This window comes from Barbus barbus, assembly GCF_936440315.1.
Source record: "Barbus barbus genome assembly, chromosome: 1".
Classification (NCBI taxonomy): Eukaryota; Metazoa; Chordata; class Actinopteri; order Cypriniformes; family Cyprinidae; genus Barbus; species Barbus barbus.
Window position 1 is genome coordinate 1832858 of NC_136729.1, and position 23191 is coordinate 1856048.

Below are 23191 nucleotides of genomic sequence, written 5' to 3' on the forward strand. Positions count from 1 at the left end.
CACACTGACGACCCGCCAACCAAACAAACCATCCATCCGAGCTAGATAGACAATTTTCTGTCTCTGTAAATAGTCCATTCGTTGTATTAGAAAATGGCGGCTGGAATTAACACAACCAGGAATATTTTGTGAAGAAATACGTCTTACCTCTTTATGTAGTATCAGTTCTCCATTCTCGTTTTGACAACACACTCACTACAGAAACTACTGTAACACATTACAGCATTATGCACGCTATATTAAAGTGTGCCAAGAAAATATCCCCCACACCATTACACCACCACCACCACCAGCCTGAACCGTTGAGACAAGGCAGGATGGATCCATGCTTTCATGTTCTTGACGCCAAATTCTGACCCTACCATCTGAATGTCGCAGCAGAATTCGAGACTCATCAGACCAGGCAATATTTTTCCAATCTTCTATTGTCCAATTTTAATGAGCCTGTGTTGTGTCGTGTTGTGTGTTCAGAGATGGTATTCTGCATACCTTGGTTGTAACGAGTGGTTATGTGAGTTACTGTTGCCTTTCTATAATCTCTAACCAGTCTGCCCATTCTCCTCTGACCTCTGACATCAACAAGGGATTTTCGTCCACACAACTGCCGCTCACTGGATATTTTCTCTTTTTCGGACCATTCTCTGTAAACCCTAGAGATGGTTGTGCGTGAAAATCCCAGAATATCAACTGTTTTTGAAATACTCAGGCCAGCCCATCTGGCACCACGTTCAAAGTCACTTAAAGGGGCTTTGAACTTGTAAGTTTTCACTTAAAAAAATCTTTAAGATAGTTTTAATTTGTCCATTTATGAGCCAACCATAATGTAATAGGAAGAATGACACCTTGACTGTCCACCACGGTTGCCTCTAACAGCCTGTAGGCTCAGTTGTGTCTGGTGGTGTCGAGTCCGAATTGGAGCGAAAATTCACAAAATGTGACATCATGCACGTTCTCGTCTACAGCAGCAATCGCTAGCGGTAGTGTTTGAAATGGACTCTGCGCACGGAAAGAAGCGACCAGTCTCCAGAACAACCCAGACACCCACGGAAACTCCTCGTAAGCTTAAAAAAAAAAAAAAAAGCCTTATCTAGTTCACACCGAGAACGAGCATGAGACTGGCTGCAGTTCCTCTAACGGCCACTGGTGTCAGTAACTGTTAGAAATTTCAGAACTTACGCAGTGCTCCTTTAAATCCCGTTTCTTCTGAATTCTGATGCTCAGTTTGAACTTCAGCAAGTCATCTTCACCACATGTGATTGGCTGATCAGCAATTTGTGTTACCAAGCAATTGAACAGGTGTACCTAATAAAGTATATATATATATATATATATATATATATATATATATATATACATATAGGGAAAGGAAAGTGGTGTGTGACCAAGTATGGTGACCCATACTTGGAATTTGTGCTCTGCATTTAACCCATTCAAGTGTACACACAGTAGTGAACATACACCCGGAGCAGTGGGCACCCAATGCTGCGGCGCCCGGGGAGCAGTTGGGGGTTGGGGGCCTTGCTCAAGGGTCTAACCTCAGTCATGGTATTGTGTGATATAATTCCTGACGGACCTGAGACTCGAACCCACGACCTTTGGGTTAGTCCGACTCTCTATCCATTAGGCCACAACTGCCCATATATGTGCGTTTGTATATATATATATATATATATATATATAACCTTCCAACAATGACCCAAAACACACAGCAGAAAGGACCACACAGTGGCTGAAGGAGAAAAAGGTGAATGCCCTTGCATGGCCTAGTCAGAGCCCCATTGAAGATCTGTGGAATGACTTGAAGACTGCAGTCCACAAACAGTCACCATCAATTTTTTTATATTTTATTTTATTTAATTTTTTTCTCTGGCATGTTGGTGCTTTATCTTTCACCTGGATGTTATAAATTGCACTGAGTACACTTCCTAGTGTTAAATCAACACTGCTCGGTGTACATATGGGAAATTTACTGTGTAAATACAGCTGAATAAACTGTGGTTATTATAGTTAACCTTCTTTCCATTGACAAGTTTCTGGAAGCTTCTGGCAAGCTCAGTCGTGACTGCATGTGGCCTTTCTTGAGTTGCTGTAGGCCTCTTGGTAGCCTCTCTGAGCAGTTTCCTCTGACTCCTTTATCCAGTTTGGAGCAATGTCCTGATGCAGGGAGGGTCTGTGTAGTACCAAATACTCTCCACTTCTTAAAAACAGACTTCACTGTGCTACTAGGCATTGATAAACCCTTTTTTTTCTCCAGACTTGTTTCTGTCCACCACTTTACTTCGGAGATCTTTTCAAAGTCAGTGCCTTGCCACCCATAGTTGATTGCGTTAGTTAAGGATTTAAATGCTCTAGTACAATCTCTTTTCATGCTGAGCTAATAAAAATGACCACAGCTGATCAGAGTTGAAAGTCAAATGGCTTTGTTTGTCATTGAGAAGGTGCTTACCTATAGCTGATTTTGTTTAGAAGTCATTTTTAGGAGGGGTGTGATAATTTTTCCAAGTCAGTGATTCTGATTTTATTTATTTATTTACTTATATATTTGTTCGGACATGTTGGTGTTATATCTTTCACTTGGATGTTATAAGCTGCACTGATTAAATACAGCTAGTCCAGAAGTCCAATCAATGAAATGCGAAAAAAAGGTGTGGTTTAGAGCTAAAATGACTTATATAAACACCCAAACAGTGTCAGTGTGCTATTCACAAGCAGAATTAGCTGATGTGAGCCATGCCAAAAAAAAAAAAATCTTCTTGGAAAACCTACGATCAAGAGTTGTTGATATGCATGTTAAAACAGTTAAAGTCTTAAAGACTTTAGATATTCATCAGTCCACAGTTAGAAAAATTGTCTAACTATGGAGATAATATGGCACAGTATGGAGATCTCGCCAAAGGCACAATGCAGAATGTTCAATGAGGTGAAAAACAACCCTAGCATAGCAGCTAAATGCTTGAAGGGTTAGCTGAAACTGGTTAACATCTCTGTTCAAGAGTCAGTCATAAAACATTGAACAGGCATGGTATCCATGGAAGGACACCACGAAGGAAGCCACTGCTGCTGCAAACATTGCAGCATGCCTAAAGTTTGCCAAAAAACACCTTGACACTCCACAACACAACTGGGAACATGTCTTGTAGACAAATATAATTATTTGGAAAGAACGTGCAGCACTATTTATAGTGAAAAAACAAAACAAAAAAACACAGCATATCAACATGAAAACATCCCATCAGTGAGGTATGGTGGAAGGAGCATCATGATTTAAGGCTGCTTTGCTGCTTCTGGACCTAGACCACTTGGCATTGTGGAGGAGAAAATTAATTCCCAAGTTTACCAGGATAACCTACAGGATAATCTCAAGGTAGCTGTCCGCAAGCTGAAGCTAAAAAGAAGCTGGGTGATGCAGTCAAGCCCAGAACTCAACCCAATAGAGATGCTGTGAAATGACCACAAGAGACCTATTCACACCATACATCCTAAGAATATGGATGAGCTGAAGCATTTATGTAAGGCATTTCCGTAAATCCAAAATTCTGGACGCTGTACAGATCTACAACCTGAATTCCGGAAATGTTGGGACGTTTTTTAAATTTGAATAAAATAACAACTAAAATAATTTCAAATCACACAAGTCAAATTTTTATTCACAACATAACACGTTTAAACTGAGAAATTTTACAATTGTATGCACAAAATGAGCTCATTTCAAATTTGATTTGATTTGATTTCTCTTCTTGTCAAAACAGTTTGAAGATGTCTGGGCATCGAGGTTATGAGTTTCTGGAGTTTAGGTGTTGGAATTTGGTCCCATTCTTGCCTGATATAGGTTTCCAGCTGCTGAAGAGTTTGTGGTTGTCTTTGACACATTTTTAATTTAATGATGCACCAAATGTTCTCTATAGGTGAAAGATCTGGACTGCAGGCAGGCCAATTCAGCACCTGGTCTCTTCCACTACGAAGCCATGCTGTTGTAATAGTTGCAGTATGTGGTTTTGCATTGTCCTGCTGAAATACACAAGGCCTTCCCTGCACTGTAAAAAAATAAAATAAATTGAGCTAACATAAAATTTTAAGGCAACCAGCTTCAGCAGATTTTTTGAGTTCTCTCAACTTATTTTTGTAAAAGATTCTCAACTTTTTGTTGAATAAACTTGAGAAAGTTGAGAAAACTGCCCATACCTTATGCACCCCCATACCATCAGAGATGCTGGCTTTTGAACTGAATGCTGATAACACGCTGGAAAGTCGGAGGACATGATGTCTGTGATTTCCAACAAGAATGTCAAATTTGGACTCGTCTGACCATAGAACACTTTTCCACTTTGAAACCGTCCATTTTAAATGAGCCTTGGCCCACAGGACACGACGGTGCTTCTGGACCATGTTCACATATGGCTTACTTTTTGCATGATAGAGCTTTAGATTGTATCTGCAGATGGCACGGAAGATTGTGTTTACCGACAGTGCTTTCTGGAAGTATTCCTGAGCCCATTTAGTAATGTCAATGACAGAATCATGCCTCTGAGTGATGCAGTGCCGTCTGAGGGCCCGAAGACCACAGGCATCCAACAAAGGTCTTCGGCCTTGTCCCTTACGCACAGAGATTTCTCCAGTTTCTCTAAAACTTTTGATGATGTTATGCACTCTAGATGATGAGATTTGCAAAGCCTTTATAATTTGACATTGAGAAACGTTGTTTTTCTAAAGTATTCCACAATCTTTTTACGCACTTTCACAGATTGGAGAGCCTCTGCCCATCTTTATTTCTGAGAGACTCTGCCTCTCTAAGACACCCCTTTTATAGCAAATCATGTTACAGACCTGAGGTCAATTAACTTAATTAGTTGCTAGATGTTCTCCCAGCTAAATCTTTTCAAAATGTCTTGCTTTTTCAGCCCTTTGTTGCCCCCGTGCCAACTTTTTTGAGACCTGCATCAGGCATCAAATTTGAAATGAGCTCATTTAGTGGATAAAGGTGTAAAATTTTAACCGTTAAAACGTGTTATGTGCTATGTGTAAAATGTGTTATGTTCTCTATGTTCTATTGTGAATTAAATATTGCCTCATGTGATTTTAAAGTCTTTTAGTTTTCATTTTATTCAAATAAAAATAAAATAAAAAACATCCCAACATTTTTGGAATTCAGGCTGTAAAACACAGCTACAGGAAACGCTTGCTTGAGGTTATTGCTGCCAAAGGTGGTTCAACCAGTTGTTAAAGCACTGTTTCACTTACTTTTTTCACCATCACTTTGCATGTTTAATGGGTATGTTCAATAAATACATGAAAGATCATGACTGTTTGTGTTTTATCAGATTAGAAATATTGTTTGTGTTGACATTTGTGACTTTGTTCCTGTCTTCAGTCTTCAATCTGACGAGTACTTTAGGAGGATGAATTTCATATAAAAAAAAAAAAAAAAAACACACAGAGATTCAGAATCGGTAAAGAAGAGAATACTACTATTGCCATGAAATGAAAGGCAGTAGTGAAATAAAAGACAATAGTTCACTTACTTTTTCTTGCAACTGTATGTGTGTGTATATATATATATATATATATAGCGGATATATGAAGTATTGAACCATTATTTCCAGTAAATATATTTCTAAAGGTGCTGTTGACAAGAAATGTTCAGCAGATGTCGGTAACAACCCTAAGTAATACATACAAAGAGAACAAAACAAATAAGTTCAGAAATTAAGTTATGTGTAATAAAATGAAATGACACAGGGAAAAATAAGTAACAAACTACTGAAATGTATTACTTTGTACCAAAGCCTTTGTTGGTAATGACAGCTTCAAGACGCCTCCTGTATGGAGAAACTAGTCACATGCATTGCTCAGGTGTGATTTTGGCCCATTCTCCCACACAGTCTTCAAATCTTGAAGGTTATGTGGGCCTCTTCTATGAACTCTGACCTTTAGTTCTTATTTTTTATTGGATTCAAATCAGGCGATTGGCTGGGCCATTCTAGCAGCTTAATTTTCTTTCTCTGAAACCAATTGAGAGTTTCCTTGGCTGTGTTTGGGATCACTGTCTTGTTGAAATGTCCACCCTTGTTTCATCTTCATCATCCTGATACTGTAGGTGTTGGGACTGAACCAGCTAATACTAATTTCCACTGGCAAGGGGCAGAATTGCTTTCTAATGACTGATAGAGTTCAGCTGGTGTCTTGGCTTTCAATCCCACCGTCCCAACGTGCATATTATACATCTTAAATTCTATGTAATATTAATTTTCAATACTATTTAGGGCAAATAGGGTGGATAGTATGCACATTGGGATGCAGGCCATGCCTTTTTGCATCTCCCTCTTTTCATGTGTTCAATACTTTTCCCCTGTGTCATTAATTTTACTACACATAACTTCATTTCTGAATTGATTTGTTTTATTTTCTTTGTGTGTGTGGATTACTTGTGTTGTTACGGACATCTGGCAGAAATTTCAAGCCAACAACACCCTTAGAAATATATTTACTGAAAAAAATGGTGACGTGTTCAATACTTATTTTACTCGCTCTGAGTTTGTGTGTGTGAGTGTGTGTGTGTGTATGTATATGACAACACAACATGGTGTGCGTAAGCGGATGTCGCTGTTTTAATGGCATAAATGTATTTTTATTGTTGTTAGCGTAACTGTTGAAAATGAACATACATTTTATATTTTAAAACCTTTTTAAAGTTTTTTGCTATATAATATATAAAAACAAATATGTATAAAACTTTTTAAAATATAAAATGTATATTTTTTAATGCCGGTGTCCATCAGGGAATATTTTCAACATTCACTCCCCCCACCTACAATCCCTGCCGGCCCGAGACTCGAACCATTAGGCCACGACTTCCCTAATATCGGTCATTATGGTGGTACTTGGAGAGTCAAATATTTTCTGAGGTGGTACTTGGTATAAAAAGTTTGAGAACGGAATAATATATGATGGTGGTCCAATGGTGAGCCTGAAGTGTTGGTCCGATATATATTACTATCTGGGCTTTTGCTTATAGTTTGGTTCCTCCCCACTTTGAAAATGTATCACGTGCCCCTGTTATTATTATTATTATTTATAGCATTTACTATTGTCATGCTTAAATTCATATGAAGCATCTTTTGTTAAATTAATTTGTATTACATTAGATGTTTGTACACACTGTTGCAGATGAAATGCCGTTTATCACTACATGGCAAATCATGCAATTCTCCTTTCAGCATCATAGCACAATAACTGCCTTCTGATTCTCCAGGCCCCCAGTTCAGATAGAGCACAGGTTCACCTGAAGACCAGTGCCATTGATCACGACCCATCTTCTGCAGCCCAATCCAGACACGTCCATCATTCAGACTGTTCTTCAGCTCGTTCGTGTCGTTCATGTTGTCAACAGTGGCCAGATCTGTGTATTTCTCTCTGCAGTATCTCTGAGCTTCAGTCCAGGTCTTCTTCTCATTTATAAAGTGATACTGACGCTGAACACATTCAGATACGGAGCAGAGAGCTGTGAAAGAGAGGATTTGCTTTAATGCTTTTCATAACAGGATCAAACCTAACAATAAATCATCAATAAAACCACAACACACCCACCAATGAGAGGAAAAACTGATAACTTTTCTGAACACATTTAACCTTTGTTTTACAGAAACAAATGTACACAGTAAGGGGGCGTTTTCCCCACTGTACCCTATCTGTTGGGTTATGAGCGCTGTGCACACAATGTAATGACACATGCAAATAAAAGACAACAGCAACAACATATTCAACATTTAACTATGTAAATCATAGGCACAGACAATGTCCACATTATTTCACTATGTAAGCAGATGATGTTGCTCTCACTTCATATAATGTAAACTTACAGAACAGTGCATTTAATTCACTGGAGTTACAAAGCATGTTCATCTGATTTAAGTGCTACTTTAACATTATTTTCTCTTTGTCATTTTTTTTTATTTAATTATTTTTTTTTTTATCAATACATATAAGGATCTTTAGACATCCAATGAGTATAACTGTATAGCCATACTGAAAGTGACAATGGATCTTGAAAAAAAAAAAACCCAGAACACAAGATTGTCACTATAGTAAGTTGATGCAGTATGACTCAGTATGTTCATTGATAAGCCTTTTCCTAAGGTCTGGGGTGGGTTAAGAATTGTGTTATAATAACCCCTACAAATACAATATACAAGAAAGACATGTAGATGTTTGTGAAATATGTTTTCTCTGTTTTGGAGGGATGAACTGTTAAATTATTTATTTTATCAAAATTATTTATTGTACCATATGTATTGCATCAAAATTTGTTGATATTTTACTATACTATAGTAAAGTATAACATTTGGGTTAGGGCTGGATAATTTTATCAGTTGTATATTAAGTTCTACAAGTTCTACACATCTGTGTAAGTGTTAAATGCTGTTTTTGACAGCATTGATAATGTTTCTGACAGATAATATCTTGTTGTTGTTGGTGGGATTTTTTTTTGCAATCCCCTATACTGAATATTCTATAACCTGCAATAACCTGTCCGTGGGCTTTTTTGATGATTGCCAGTTTAAGTGCCGCCGATGTAGTGTTGCCAGCAGGGGCTCAGGAGACATTTTCAAAGTGCGGGAGGGGGGGGGGGGTAAACTGTAAGTAAAAGCTCACATAGTAAGATCAGGGGCCTCATTTATAAAAGCTTGCACAGAAACCATCCTAATGTTGATCTTACGATCATATCTCGAATATGCGTACATTTGATTCATAGAATGAATGTACAAACAGAAAACGAGTGTACGCATCTCTTTCAGATGTGAAATTGTGAATCGCAAATGTCTTGAACTTGCGCGCAATTTAAGGGTTTCAGCTCTCTGCCTTCTTAACGACTCCTAATTAATGTCATTAACATATAAAATATCACCAATCATCATAATTTAGAACAGCGAGCTGCAAGAACAGCTTACATTTTAAAAAACCTGCAATACTCTTACACATTTTATAAATGAGGCCCCAGATTTCCAGATATTGGACCTCCATTTCAGGCTCACCGTCAGACGATCATCATATATTAAACTTGCCTGATCATTAAGAAGTACATATGAATGATCAAAACTTAGGGATGAGCAAAACGCGTGGAGAATGTCAAATCTGTCCACTGTAGACCAGCTTTTTATGTGGGAGAATATTTATTATTGTCAGCCTCATTAATATTGTAAAAACACAGTTTGAACATTAACACTGCACTCTGCTTACATACAGGTTAAAAAAAGAAGAAGATGAAATTAAAATGTGTTGTAACAGTTAAAACTGTACTGTACTTAAATGTAAAAAATAAATAAAATAAAAACACTTTAAATTAAAATGCATTGTGTTTTAACATTAATTAATTTATATTTAATTCTAAATGATTTAATGCCACCACAAACATGCCATCTGGGGGATGATGACAAATGGCATTTCACATAGGGAAAGGGAAGTGGTGTGTGGCCAAGTATGATGACCCATACTCAGAATTTGTTCTCTGCATTTAACCCATCCAAGCATACACACAGTATTGAACACACATCCGGAGCAGTGGGCAGCGCCCGGGGAGCAGTTGGGGGTTCAGTGCCTTGCTCAAGGGTCTCACCTCAGTCGTGGTATTGAGGGTGGAGAGAGTGTTGGTTATTCACTCTCACCCCCTACAATCCCTGCCGGACCTGAGACTCGAACCCACGACCTTCAGGTTACAAGTCCAACTCTCTATCCATTAGGCCACGACCGCCCAACACAACATATAGGCTGGGCATGTATAAAATTAGTCAACTTACCTTATCTTCCTTTAAATAAAAAAGCCAATACTGTTTTGCTGGCTCTTTCTGGTTGTGCCAGGCAGACTACAAGAATCGCATGTTGTAGCTGAGCCTGTTTAGAGCTAGTTTTCTAACCACCATAAGAAAAAGACGACCAGTATAACGCTGTCACCGTGGGTTGATTTTCATGTTAGCGGGTTGAAGTGCCCCCAATAACTTGATGTTTATCCCCTGGAATGCAAATTCAATTGAAAAATAAATGAAAATAAACCAAAATTATTTCAAATTGTTGCAAATGAAATAAGGATATCACTGACACTTAACTGCAAATTTCCACTTAATTAACTTTCTAAATTGTCAAATTAAGTGTAAAAGACAAGTCCAAAAACGCCTTTAACAGCTGGATCTGGCAACACAGTGGCTGCGCCCACGCCCCCAACCCTTGTTCACTGCTTATTGTAAAGAGTGTAAAAGTCTGTTACACTCCCGTGGCCATTGCTGTGCTTTATCACCCCCAAAAGACCATAAAGACTTTATAAGTGAATTTGCAAACTTTCTTGGGGCCATTATTAGTGCATATTCTTGGAGATTTCTATATTAGTGTGTGCTGCCCATCAAACTCACTTGGAAATGAATTTAGTCTTATTGATTCTTTTGATCTTATTCAGTGGGTGAAAGGACTGACTCATTTACAGGGTCACACACTAGATTGGGTGCTAACATATGATGGTATATCCATTAAAGACCTAGAAGTGGGTGAAGCTGATCTGACCAAAAGCCAAATTTGTTTTCTATTCCTTTTACATCAGATATGGTTAACACTACTAAGGCTTTGTGTCATACTGACACCCAGAACTAATTATGACTTCTCTGTAGTGTTTCGTGAAATGGCCAGAGCTTCTGATGCATACCTCCAAGAGTGCAGCTAAACACCTCAGCTTGTTTAATACTGCTTGTATTTTAGATGAAGCGGCTCTCTTAAAAGCTGAACATCAAAAACCTTCATTTGAGCCATCGGTAAATGATCATTTTTGGGATCTGAGGCAGGCCTGTAGGTGAGCAGAAAGGAAATGGAAGAAATACAAATTACAGGTCTCCTATGAGCTACTAAGGAGGACTTTCTAAATTTCAACTGGCTATGAGATCAGCAAAAAATTAATTCTGATCTCACTGAAAGCAGTTGTAATAATCCAAGAACTGTTTTTAAAACCATAAATGCTGTAGTTTATACAACTACTAGTGTATTTCACCAGAGTGAGTCTATAGTTTTATTTGAAAATTCCTTGCAATTTTTTTGTAAATACGACATAAGACTGAATATTTGCTGAAACATATGATCTAGCTGCACCTTTTTCATATCATGTGGTTCTTGATCAGTTTTCAACAATCTCTCTCTCATCTCTGCAGGAAATTGTAAATAAGTTGAAACCCTCTGGCTCCCCTCTCTGACAAAATTCCGCCCTGTATTTTTAAACAGGTTTTAAATGCAATATGGCCTAATCTTTTAGACTTTATTAATAAATGTCTTGACTCAGAAACAGTACCTGACTATTTAATACATGCCTCCATCCAACCCCTTCTCAAATAACCAAATTTAGACCCTGCAATTTTATGTAATGTTAGACCTATATCTAAATTGGCAATGAACACATTCAATTAGTTTATAAAAGCAGTTCTGACCAATGAGCAAACACACAATCAGAATAGTACATCAACAGGAAGCACACACACATTTGCTATCTTGAAATCTAAGTGTATCCATTCTCTCTTAATATCTGCTGCAGATGAAGTTGAGTTGGTCAGTTTCAGGACGGCTGATCCAGCGCTGATCTCCTCCAGACTGAACTGCTCCAGATCTCACTGTGTGTTCACAGTCCTCCTCTGATGTGCCGTTCCCTGGAGCCCACTTCTGATAGCACACAGTCTCTCCACTCACCCAGAACCAGATGCCCACAGTACAGGAGTGACGTAAACCCAACCACACCGCCGCAGTAGACGCCCGTTTAACCACGTTCATCACCTCATGCTGAATCTCTTCTGAATGAACCGAGACCAGATCCACATGATTCTGTCTGCAGTATCTCAGAGCTCCAGACCACGTCAGATTCTCTCTGATCACAATCAGTTTATCTGGAAACCAAACCAAGCACAAGCAGAAACTAGAGACTGATCAAAAACAACATGCAGAACAAACTCTGTGGATGAATTTGTCATGTCAGACATGTAGCGTCAACTTTAAGAGATCTGGAGGTGATGATGGATTGTGTGTGTTTTGTGACGATCTACTCACCTTCATGACACACAAAAGGAAACTGGTTATCACAAGAGATGTCAATCCATCCTCCCTGAGCGTTCTGTTCAACAGCTGTACAGTCTTCAACACCTTTTTTATTGTTAGGTTCACCAGACTTCCAGTATCTGAATGAGAAGTTACTCTGGTCTTACCACTGCCATGAGTCTCTGAACAGACCGATCCAGATCCATGATCCAGATAACTGTCTATCACTGATGATCTTCTGAACCTGTTGATTCTCATCCTGGTTTCTCACACTGACCAGATCTATGTGTTTCTGTATGCAGTGTCTCTGAGCGTCTCTCCAGTTCAATGGCTGATTCACAAAGACGAGTCCTGTTTTTGCTTTCAAGAAAAACTAAATCAGGGCTTCAGTATTTCTCAAACACTTACACTATAAAGAAACCTTACAATGGCAATGTGATGTGATCACAATTGAATAGCTTTAAGAGTGAGTAACTGCCATTCCAGTTTGAAATTGTGTAGATACATGCTCTATAAATGCAGATAAAAGTGTCTTATGTCTAGAATTCATTATGTTGGTTCACTTTATTTATTTGTTTGTTTCTAGGACAGGACATAATAAGGCAAAATATAGGAAGACACATGGACTGTGCTCAAAATATCAATTCAGCAATGTATTGTGATGCATTTCTTGCTGATACAAGTATATCAGTATGAATGCTTTTGTATTAATACAGCAATAAATGCCATGACACAGTTGAAAAAGAAACACATAACAGAAAATACCATTTTAAGTTTAAAAGTTAAATAATATTTTCTTTGCACCTATTAATAAATCTGGGATTAGGAACTGAAGTGTCTTAAATTGTCTTAAGTTGAGTCTTAAGGTTTTTGTCATTTTATGTAGTTTTTATCATGCTGATGTATGTTCCAGTGTAGACCAAAAGGTAACACAGATTCTAAGCGTTTAGAGATATATTGCTCACTGTATGGGCGTGCCAGTGTTTTTGTCATTTTATATAGTTTTTTTAACTTTTTTTTAAATAAGTTTGGTTTTAGTTAGTTGTGTGATGCTATAAAAACGGGAGTGTGACATCATGATTGATAGAAAATTAACCATGGTTTTACCACAAAGGAGATCGGAGTTGTATTTGTCTTATTTTAACAAACCTCTTATACGGCAATCAGGGGAGTGTGCTTGCGATGGACTGTGGGCGGGACGCAGCTCCACTTCACTCACATTGCGTCATCCATCTTTTTTTTTTTTACAGTCTATGACTGAAACTGGTATGTATGGTTTTGTGGTTTGCTCTCTAAACCTACCCAGGAAATAGTTGACCAAAGTAGACCAAAAGGTAATACAGATTCTAAGAGTTTAAAAATATTTTGCTCATTGTAGAAGGTGTGACAGTGTCTTTCTTGTAAATTACCATCTGTCCCAAAACGTGTACACTCTCAACGTCTAGGACTTGATCAATGTAAATTCCAATTGTTAGTTCCTGTCGCCATTTGGAGGATATTTGCCTTGGTCTGGGTACTTAGGGAAATGTTGCAAGAAGATCAGGGCGATTCTGTGGGCAGATGAGCCTGTAGTGTGGAGTGTGTCCATACACTCCATACTATGTAATTTTCTGAGGTCAGGTCTGCGTCTTTTACTGTTAGATTTATCTTTGATAATTTGATGTCTTGTATTGATTATCTCTGAATTGATTATGTAATTGGCATAAATATTTTACTTTATGCCAATTATTATACTTATTCTGAAATTGTTTTCTCAAGATTAAGTGAAGGCGCATGTTTCTGCGAGTCTGTGTCCAGGGTTACGTATACACTAGATCTCAGGTTAGATGGAGCATGGAGCATATCAAGTGAGATTCTAGATTCCAGCTTGACTTTAGTTAAGTTGTTATGCAGTTGCATTAACTACGGGGGGCTAGACAAAAATACTAGCAAATAAAAGAAAAAGAAAATTCAAACAAGGTGAAGTACTTTTCATTTCTTAAGTATTTGAGTTTGTCATAAGTCATTTTTGTCAATGTTCAGAATAAATACATATTGTGGCATTTCCTGCCATAACTGATACGCGATCTCCTGATCAATCCCCAGCCGGGAGCGATAAGAAGCGGCCGGATAAAAATATAAGTTGATTTTAATGATCTTTTAGCTCAGGGACTTCAACGTCTCCATGACAAGGAAGTCAAGAAACAGAGGAAGAAGGAACGAAAGAGGCGGACCTAAAAGAGAACTGGAAGACCAAAAGATCTTCTTCAAAATGAGAGCCATCCTGAAGTTAATGAGGAAACAAACATTAGTGAATAAAAGAATAATGAAGTTAAGAGGGAAATACTTAAGTTGCATGACTTTTCAGCTGAGTTGCAAATGGTCACAAATGAATTAGAGACAATAGAACTTCAAACTCCCATCATAGACATATAAATGCTAGATGCTATACCAAGGAAGTATGTGCTGTATATTTAAGAGCACGAATATTGATTGCTTTGTGGTTATAATTGTTATGTGATTATTTTGCTTGTTTCATATGAGGGTGGTCGAAACTAGGAGATGCATTTTGCAACTGGGTTGCAACATGGACTTTCTAGATGAGACCAAAACTTCAAGTGTTACTCGCCTCTGCTAGAGGTGTGATATAGTGGTTTAGACAAGTGTATATAAGATTCACGTATGTATTCTGAGGTGTTGCCGCTTTCCTTATAGTTTAAAATAGCAATATGCATGCTTGCTGTTTGAAGGTGTTATATTTTTTTTTCTGTTGAACTTCCGACCCTGCCTTGTGCAGCTTCTGTAGCGAAGGTGGCGTTTCCTGCCTGCACGAGCAGTGGAGGCAAAACACAGGCAGGGGCAGAAGAGGGGAAAGTGATAGGAGGTTTTGTTATGTGATTAATGCAAATGATATGCAAGGCTATAAAATGCTGAAACAATGTATGTACGGGGGCCGACATTTGTGGTGAAGATTTGATTCGCTGTTATTTTTGTTATTCGTTTATGAGTTATTGTTTTAATAAAACGAAATCATTGTATTGGTGATTCGTCGACTCCTTTAAACAAGTCTCTGAGTGATTAATAGATAATAACTAGCTATCAGAATCTGAATTAAATCCTTATTACGAGTCCCAAGAGGCCCGATCTTGACTGAGCCAGGATGGACACTGGAGGAAACAGACGGAAGACTTCTGCCAATATCAACTCAGCTGAAAGGTGATTATATATCTACTGATAATGATCCAGGTTTTAACCCCTTTTATTCAGTATATCAAATACAACAATATAAATAACTATAATGTGAAATATATCGTTACCGTAAAATAACATTAGTCATACCGTGAAGCTTAATTTTGGGCATACCGCCCACTCCTAGTTGGTATAAGTGAAGTGAGTGAAGTGACATTCAGCCAAGTATGGTGACCCATACTCGGAATTCGTGCTCTGCATTTAACCCATCCAACGTGCACACACACAGCAGTGAACACACACACACAGCAGTGAACACGCACACACCGTGAACACACACCCGGAGCAGTGGGCAGCCATTTATGCTGCAGCGCCCGGGGAGCAGTTGGGGGTTCGGTGCCTTGCTCAAGGGCACCTCAGTCATGGTATTGAGGGTGGAGAGAGCGCTGGACATTCACTCCCCCCACCTACAATCACTGCTGGCCCGAGACTCGAACACGCAACCTTCGGATTACAAGTCCGACTCTCTAACCGTTTTATCTTTCTGTTTTATTAAGCAATAGAAAGTCTAAGGCCTTCTCAAGCCGTACGGCTAACCCATCTAACCTGCGGCCTATAATGCATCAATCTAAGATTGCTGTAGAGACAAAATGTAAATCCATCAAGTTAGCATTTTTAAACATTCGCTCACTTAAAAATAAATCATTTCTGATCAACGATTTAATAACCACAAACAACCTGGATTTTATGTTTTTAAATGAAACATGGTTAGAAGACAGCTGCAGTGCAACAGTCCTTCATGAAACAGCCCCTCCTAACTTTAATTTTATAAGTGTCTGCAGGACTGTTAGGAGAGGTGGAGGTGTAGCTGCTCTGTTTAAAGATGTTTATCAGTGCAAGCAAATGTCATTTGGTCAGTATTCATCTTTTGAATACCTAGGTATTGTGCTGAAAGGTGCTCCACGCACCCTGTTTATCATTATTTACAGGCCTCCAAAATATTCTCCAGCCTTTGTTGATGATTTCACTGAACTGTTATCAATGATTTCCTCAGAGTTTGACTGTTTTGCTATTGCAGGGGATTTTAATATTCACATAGATAATGCAGAAATCAAAACTACAAAAGAAATTATAACTGTTTTAAACACTTTTGACCTGAGTCAGCATGTGCACGGACCCACACACAATCGTGGACACACCCTAGATTTACTCATCAGTAGAGGTCTAAACATCTCATCCATTGCAATCAAGGATGTAGCACTATCTGATCACTTCTGTATTTTCTTTGATGTATTGATCTCGGTCACCACTGAATCTAGATCTGTCTCTATCAGAAAGAGATGCATTAACGAGAACACTAGTGTGCTATTTATGGAGGCAATATCATTAACACCAAGCATTTCTGCAGACTCTGTTGATCTTCTCCTGGAGTCATTTAACTCAAAAATTAAGAATGTTATTGATGATATTGCCCCGATAAAGGTCAGCAAGAAGACGGGGAAACAGAAATCAATTTGGAGAAAATCAACAGCAGTTCAGAGCATGAAAAGACAATGCAGAAAAGCTGAGCGGATGTGGCGGAAGACGAAACTCGAAATTCACTATAGCATCTATAAAGACAGCCTTCATGCTTTCAATGTGGAACTAGCCACAGCTTGACAGACTTTCTTTTCAAACCTTATAAACAGTAACTTAAACAACACCCGCACTCTTTTTGCGACTGTTGAGAGACTGACAAACCCCCCAAGTCAGATTCCCAGTGAAATGCTCTCAGACAGCAAATGCAATGAGTTTGCTTCCTTCTTTTCTGAGAAGATCAATAATATCAGAAAGGAGATTGGCACATCCTCAAGTTATGCAGAGGTCACACAGATTCGACCGCAATTTCAAAAAGAAGTGACTATGTGTGTTTTTAAAGAAATTGATAACAAAATTTTGGAAGAAATAGTACAGCACCTTAAATCTTCAACCTGCTATCTTGACACACTTCCCACATCCTTTTTCAAAAATGTGCTTAACTGTTTAGAAGCTGATCTCTTAGAAGTGGTGAACGCCTCACTTCTTTCTGGGACTTTTCCAAACTCCCTTAAAACTGCAGTTGTTAAGCCCCTTCTGAAAAAGCGCAATCTTGATAACACCATGTTGAGCAACTATAGACCCATATCAAATCTTCCTTTCATAGGTAAGATTATTGAAAAGGTAGTTTTTAATCAGCTGAACAACTACTTAAAGTCAAGTGGATACCTGGACAATTTTCAATCTGGTTTCCGAGCACATCACAGCACAGAGACAGCACTCATTAAGATAATAAATGATATTCGCGTCAATTCTGATTCTGGCAAAATATCAGTGCTGGTACTACTAGATCTTAGTGCTGCGTTTGACACTGTCGATCATAACATACTTTTAGAGAGACTGGAAAACTGGGTCGGGCTTTCTGGGATGGCACTCAAATGGTTCAGGTCATACTTAGAAGGGAGAGGTTATTATGTGAGTATAGCAGAGCATAAGTCTAAGTGGACGGCCATGACATGTGGAGTCCCACAAGGCTCAATTCTTGCACCGCTCTTGTTTAACCTGTATATGCTCCCACTAAGTCAGATAATGAGGAAGAACCAAATTGCCTATCACAGCTATGCCGATGATACCCAGATTTACCTAGCCTTATCTCCAAATGACTACAGCCCCATTGACTCCCTCTGCCAATGCATTGATGAAATTAACAGTTGGATGTGCCAGAATTTTCTTCAGTTAAACAAGGAGAAAACTGAAGTCATTGCATTTGGAAACAAAGATGAAGTTCTCAAGGTGAATGCATACCTTGACTCTAGGGGTCAAACAACGAAAAATCAAGTCAGAAATCTTGGGGTGATTCTGGAGACAGACCTTAGTTTCAGTAGTCATGTCAAAGCAATAACTAAATCAGCATACTATCATCTCAAAAATATTGCAAGAATTAGATGTTTTGTTTCCAGTCAAGACTTGGAGAAACTTGTTCATGCCTTTATCACCAGCAGGGTGGATTACTGTAATGGTCTCCTCACCGGCCTTCCCAAGAAGACCATTAGACAACTGCAGCTCATCCAGAACGCTGCTGCCAGGATTCTGACTAGAACCAGAAAATCTGAGCATATCACACCAGTCCTCAGGTCCTTACACTGGCTTCCAGTTACATTTAGGATTGATTTTAAAGTACTTTTACTCGTTTATAAGTCACTCAATGGCCTAGGACCTAAATATATTGCTGATATGCTCACTGAATATAAACCAAACAGACCACTCAGATCATTAGGATCGAGTCAGTTAGAAATACCAAGGGTTCACACAAAACAAGGGGAGTCTGCGTTTAGCTATTATGCGGCCCGCAGTTGGAACCAGCTTCCAGAAGAGATCAGATGTGCTAAAATATTAGCCACATTTAAATCAAGACTCAAAACTCATCTGTTTAACTGTGCATTTGAATGAGCACTATGCTATATGTCCGAACTGACTGCAATATATTTTATGTATAATCATTTTCTTTAAATTTATTTTAAATCATTTTCTATATCATTTTAAAATTCCTTGTTTCCATGTTTTTATTGATTTTAATGTCTATTTCACTTTCTTTTATGTAAAGCACTTTGAATTACCACTGTGTATGAAATGTGCTATATAAATAAACTTGCCTTGCCTTGCCTTGCCTTGCCTTGCCTAACCATTAGGCCACGACTTCCCCCACTATTATAATAATAATAGTGTATACAAAACATGTAATAATAAAACTATACATAACGGTATGTAAGATTATTTTCATAATAATAGACTGCTACTACCACCATCGTCTTTACCAGCCTTAATAATAGATTAGATTAGATTCAACTTTATTGTCATTGCACATGTGGGTACAAGGCAACGAAATACAATAGAGAAGAAGAATACAGCATAACATGAGGAAGGAGAGGAGAAAAAAATAATCCCCATACTATGCTCCTTCGGGAGTACAGTCTGAGAACAGGAAAAACACCCCAGCAACAAAAGCACAATCAATAAAAGCCTCTCAGTGCTAATCACAGGCCCGCTTGTCAGACTGGCGGTACAAAGCGGCAAAGGCGTTGGATGGGGGTTTGGGAGGTGAATGCATATCTGTATGTGCGTATATAAAGTTCCTTTATTTGTAGACCTGGAGATCCGCCACGCTGGTATTCAAAACAAGTTGTCTCAGTCCGCAGATTGTGATAGCGACACAGCAATTGCCATGGAAACGGCCTTGATCTGGACCCAGACGGAGTCGACAACCAGGTGTCTGTGGAAGGGGTCAGGAAGCAAGAGCGTCTCACTGCAGTGCTCTTCCGTGGGGTTGTTTTCAGCACGACCTTGTCCGAGGCAGTTCTGGTTGTTTAGGGAAGCCGAAAGAAGATAAGATTGCAATTGTTTGGTCTTGGTGCGAGCAGCTGCATACCAATTTCACAGCTACTCTCTTTGTCCATTCTGGTCTCCAAATCCATCATTTTTTTCTAAGCAAAGCCGTGAGCTTCTCCGTGATAGAATCCATATTGCGGTTGATAGTCTCAGTCTCAGTGCTGACCGCTCTGCCCACTGCTTCAATCATGACAGCTGTTCCCGTCTTCTGAATTCTCTGATAACCCAGGGCAAAGCCTAATCCAATCAGCAGAAAACCCGTTATCATGGTTCCGAATAGGTAGATGTCTTCAATATCCTCCACGGAAAGAGCCGCCAGACACACGACACGACATCTCTCCCATGCGTCCATCGTGTAGCCAGTAGTGAACGTTCCGGCCGGACAATTGGGCTCCCCCGAACCCAGGCTTCTCGTAGAAAAGATGGTGTCAATTGCGTTGAGAGACCAGTTGATCAAATTCATGATTTTTCAGTTTGGAGAGCAGTGCAGAAAGAGTCTCTCAAGTGTTAGACAATAGACAAGACGAGAAAGCAAGCAGGGGAGATAAGGGGAGGAGAGGAGAGAAAAAACGTCCGCCTTCGCTGAGAGCTAAACGAGAAATGAGTTATAGGGTAATAGTGTTGATAATGAAGCACAAATAATATTTACATTAATGCCCAAATTATCTAAAGATTTGTCAAAACTTGTAAGAAATGTTTTCGGTGGATTACAAATAAAATTCAGTATATCACGTCTGATCAAATGTGCCACATAAGTTATTTCCTAACTCATCTCCTTAGCATGGTTCATTAATTGTTATGGTGCATTAATTGTCATAGAACAACACTGCTACACTGTTGTGATTATGAATATTACTATGATCTCTTAAATCTAGAGCTGGTAGAGTACAATAAGATCTCCTTCTCTTTTATCTCTCGTTTATTTTTTAGTTAACAGGTTTGTCAGATATATCTGCAACAGCATTACAAAAGTAGATTTGACTTGGTAAATATTATGGTTCCATGCTTTTTCATTTACACTAATTCATAGCTTTTACTGTTGTCACAATTCATTTTTCATATGAAGCAACTTTTGTTAAATGCATGTTTATTACATCAAGTGTTTGTACTCACTGTTATTGCAGATGAAAGACAACTTGTTACTACATTTCCAATCATGCCATTGCCCTTTTTTTATAAAAGTGCACTCATCTCTGCCATCAGGTTGTTTCTCTGCCCAGTTCAGATAGAGCGCAGGTTCAGCTGAAGACCAGTGCCATTTATTATGATGTGTCTTCTGCAACCCAATCCAGACAAACTGAACACTTCTATCATTCACACTCTTCTTCAGCTCGTTCATGTCGTTCATGTTGTCAACGGTGGCCAGATCGGTGTATTTCTCTCTGCAGTATCTCTGAGCTTCAGTCCAGTTCCTCTTCTCATTTATAAAGTGATACTGACGCTGAACACATTCAGATACGGAGCAGAGATCTGTGAAAGAGAAGCTTGCTTTAATGCTTTTCACAACAAGATCAAACCGAATGAAACTATAAGCCGTAAATAAATCCACACTCACCAACGAGAAGAAGAATGAAATATAGAGTTCGGTCCATTTGTGAGAAATTGAAGAAAAAGTATAGACAAACTCATATTTTAAATATTCACAGATCTTAACAGGAACATAAATGCACAATGCACAGTGAACAATTATTAAGACAATATTAATATTACAAAAGTATAATTCTAGTTAAAGAATGAACATGTGAGTTGTTCTTACTTTAGAGGTTGTGTGTTTCTGTCCTGAGTCTGATGTTTCTGTCTGCAGCTTCAAACTGTGTGGTGATTATATCTGTTCTCATTCAGCGTCACATTATTTGTTTATTATAAAAGCACTTTTCAGTTTTCTTCCTCATTCATATATTTTTCCTGAATTCTTTCTGTGTGTTGGTCTTTGTTGCTGTAATTCTTTGGAAGCGTGTTCATTTGAATGTGGTGGAGACTGGAGACTGCAGGGTCAGCGCCCAGGGGGCATTTACAGGCCATGCCCAGGCTCTGGAGTGGAGAGTCTGCATGTTCTGTAATGAAGCACTTCATTTCCATAGTACCTTCACAGAAGAAATCCACATCAACATTTACATTTTCTACTTTTATATTTATTTATTTTTTTTGTTTTCAATGTTTTTAACCTTGGAAACCATCAGCATGTTTCTGCATACCAAACTAAACAGCATTTTCACAAAATTTGAACATACACTCTCTTTCCTAGCGTTTATCCCGCACTGGTGCAGGGTCCGCTGTTTGGCACATCGCTCTCCACTTCTTCCGTCTAGGGCGTCCTCGGGGGGAGAATTGATTTGTTTATGCTATGTCATATACGCTGTGTCAGTATTATTATCTGCTGTGTCATGAGTGCTATGCACACAATGTAATGACACATGCAAATAAAAGTCAACAGTAACAGCACACTCAACTCTTTAATTATGGAAATATAGGCACAGAGAACATCCACATTATTTCACTGGGCTATGCATGCAGGTGTACTGTTGCTCTCTCTTCATATAATGTCTACTTATATAACAGTACATTTAATTCGCTTGTGGTACAATACATGCTTGCATATGATTAAAGTGTTACTTTAACCCCTTTCTAACTTTTTTATTTGCTGATCAGTATGCATAAGAGGATCTTCAACATTAAACATTAAATGGGCTCAAACCAAAATCCTAAATCTAAATGTCCATGTTTTCTTATGCCATTTTTTACACTGTGACATAAGATAGCACAAAAAGTGCATAAATACACAGGAGTTACAAGAGCAGAAAATACATTTAAATGCAGAAACATTATACTAATGAAAATGTGAATTCATAAATAATGAAATATACACTCTGTCACACCGACAGCTCTGTTAAAAGCATCTCTGATGCAGCTTTTGGCTGACACATGTTCATGTGCCGCTGCTGGAAGAAGTTATAACGACGGCATCTGGCTCTAAACAGCATCTTTCTTCACTGACTATGGAATTTTGGACGCTCGTAAAAGACAGAAATTTACTTACATTTGTCTTGTGTTATAATGCTCTCCTGTGGTCTCACAGGACATTAAAGTGTCCATTAGATACTGTTTTGTTTTGTTTTTGTTCTTTTTTTTTTTGCCTACTATATAGTATAGAAGTAGGCATATTTGAACACGCTGTGTGTTATTGTGAGATTAGCCAATCAGTGGTGGAGCTAAGCAGGGTTGAGCCTGGTCAGTTCCTGGATGGGAGACCTCCGAGATGGTGTTAATGAGGCCAGCAGGGGGTGCTCATCCTCTAGTCTGTATGGGTCCTAACGCCCCAGTGTAGTTACGGGGACACTATAGAGAAGGGGTGTAACCACGGAGTCCTGGCCAAATTCCACTGGCCCTTATCCTCCTCCTAATAATCCCCATACACTGAAATGGCTCTGTCACTCTCTCTCCTCTCCACCTGTGGCTGGTGTGTGGTGTTGTACTGTGGCTGCTTTTGCGTCATCTGACTGGATGCTGCACTCTGGCGGTCGGTGAGAAGAGACCCCTGATATGATTTTACAGTACTATACACAAAGCTCTA

General features: G+C 38.8%; 1 protein-coding gene and 1 pseudogene across 2 annotated transcripts in view; one reads left to right on the plus strand and one right to left on the minus strand.

Moving 5' to 3' along the window:
- Window positions 1–10276: 10276 nt before the first annotated feature.
- On the minus strand, window positions 10277–21699 carry LOC306875560 (C-type mannose receptor 2-like; annotated as a pseudogene). Its single transcript has 5 exons — window positions 21636–21699; window positions 20734–21090; window positions 12064–12411; window positions 11505–11903; window positions 10277–10822 (listed from the first exon to the last, which is right to left on the minus strand). The product of its transcript is annotated as a C-type mannose receptor 2-like (transcript).
- LOC306871753 (uncharacterized protein) overlaps window positions 14893–23191 on the plus strand; it is a 119241-nt gene continuing 110942 nt past the window's right edge. The window contains exon 1 of the mRNA XM_079419888.1: window positions 14893–15246. The gene's annotated coding sequence lies outside the window, so the exon portion shown is untranslated. The remainder of the gene's footprint in view (window positions 15247–23191) is intronic.